At 46.6% G+C, this 2,135-nt stretch overlaps 1 pseudogene; it reads right to left on the bottom strand.

Moving 5' to 3' along the window:
• Positions 1–232: 232 nt before the first annotated feature.
• LOC144551796 (uncharacterized) lies at positions 233–1,439 on the bottom strand (annotated as a pseudogene).
• Between the last annotated feature and the right edge of the window lie 696 nt (positions 1,440–2,135).

The raw sequence follows: 2,135 nt of genomic DNA, 5'->3' as shown, positions 1-2,135 counted from the left end.
GATCCAACTCTGCATTTACAATAACAGGAAAAAAATGATTTGGACCAAGGAATTCATATCTGAGATTAGCTGGAAGGGGTTTAAGCTCAGGGATCACTCCCTCTGTCTGAGTGATGATGCGGGTCGCATCAGCTCCATGCGACTCGCGTTCGATCCTTGTGGGTCGCATCCAGACTCTCTCAAATCAGCTGTCTTCACATCTGCTCCAAGCATTGCTCCTAACTGAGTTGTTTCAACCTGCATTTCAGACAAGAAATCAGCATGTTTTTGCATACTCTCATGAATTTGTTCAATGACGTATCCCTCTGCCAATTCTGTTAGACATTCTTCGATTGCATCTATTCGGAAACAAGATTCGACCGGTGAAGGGTACTTCATTGCTCGATCAATCTGGAATCGCACCTTCTCTCCTCCAAAGTTCAAGGTCAGTGTTCCTTGAAACACATCAATGATTGCACCTGCAGTTCGAAGAAAGGGTCGTCCCAAAATGATCGGAACTTCCTTATCCTCTTCCATTTCCATGACTACAAAGTCAATAGGCACATAGTACTTACCAACCTGAACTGGCACATCTTCGACTATACCAAGTGGAAGTCTTACCAAGGAGTCCGCTAGCTGAAGTGACATCCGAGTTGGTTTAAGCTCTCCCACCCCCAATCTATCAAAGATTGTGCGAGGCATGAGGCTCACACTCGCTCCCAAATCACACAGAGCTATCTTGATCGTGGCCTTCCCTATAATGCAAGGAATTGAAAACTTACCTGGGTTGTCCAATTTGGGAGGTAAATCACTGTTTAAAATGGCGCTGCACTGCTCCGTCAGTTATACCGTCTCGTGCCCCCCCCCAAGCTTTGTTTGTTGGATAGGATATCTTTCAAGAACTTGGCATAAGTGGGCATTTGAGTTAGAGCTTCGGTGAATGGAATCGTGATATGCAACCCTTTAAGAACCTCAACAAAATTAGCGAATTGTGCGTTCAATTTGGTTTCAGCCAGTCTTTGAGGGAAGGGTACAGGTGGCCTATTTGGAGGTGGTTTCTCAGCCTCCTTCTTTTTCTGATTCTTGGACTCTCCTGATGCGGGTCGCAGCTCTGGAATGCGGGTCGCTTCCACTGGCTCTTCTATCAGTGATGCGGGTTCTGTTGATCCTATGCGACCAGGACTCACTTCTTCAGGGCTTAACGCGGGTCGCGTCAATGGAATGCGGGTCGCGTCAGATGGAATCTGCTCATTTGGGTTGGTTGGTTCCTTGTATTGAGTCCCACTTCTCAAGGTGATTGCTTTTGCCTCTCCTCTGGGGTTTGGTTCCGGTTGAGTAGGTAACTTTCCAGGTTGGGGCTGGCTCGAGGCGACTATGTGACTCAACTGCTCAAGCAATTTATTCTGAGCAGCTATTTGAGCAGACATAGATTGCATCTGATCCCACATAATTTGATTCATTTTCCTTTGCTCATGTGTGAAGTTAGTCGCATAGGGAGGCACATATGGTTTGGAAGGGCCAGCTTGAGGTGCTCGATTGTTCTGATTGGGGAATTAAGCATTTTGGTAAAAGTTCTGGTTGTTGCCTCCTCCCGAAGAGTTGTTCCAATTGGTGTTGCTAGATGAAGGATTGTTGAAAGAGTTGTTATTGTTGGAAGGGTTGGTGAAAGGGGGTTTGGGAGCACTGTTGAATGGTGCAGGATTGTTTTGATTCCACTTCCAATTTTGTTGTTCAATAGGATCCTCGGAGTAAGAACGGTTGAAATGGGGTTTTGGAAAGAAGGAAGGTTCATTGTTGATGGAGTTAACCTGCTCGATCTCCTCTTCAGCTTGCACCAATGGACATTGCTCATAAGCGTGCCTTTCATCACCACACATGACACATGCTTGCGGCTGCTGCTCGACTTCACACTTAGCTTGTCCATTGCCCTTTGCATAGCATCCAACTTGGCGGTTAGAGCCGTGATTTGATCAACTTCGTACTTGCCACCACCTCCTGGTCGGGTGTTGTCTCGGCCAGACCATTGTTGATTCTGTGCCATGTTGTCAATTAGATTCATGGCTTCAAGAGGCTCCCTTGACATTAGTGCTCCACCTGCAACTGCATCAACAGAAGTGCGAGTGCTCTCAGTTAAGCCATCATAGAAGGTTTGAATC

Source organism: Carex rostrata, chromosome 3, assembly GCF_964058835.1.
Source record: "Carex rostrata chromosome 3, lpCarRost1.2, whole genome shotgun sequence".
Classification (NCBI taxonomy): Eukaryota; Viridiplantae; Streptophyta; class Magnoliopsida; order Poales; family Cyperaceae; genus Carex; species Carex rostrata.
The sequence above is the reverse complement of the archived record's forward strand: the minus strand, read 5'-3'. Positions and strand labels throughout refer to the sequence as shown.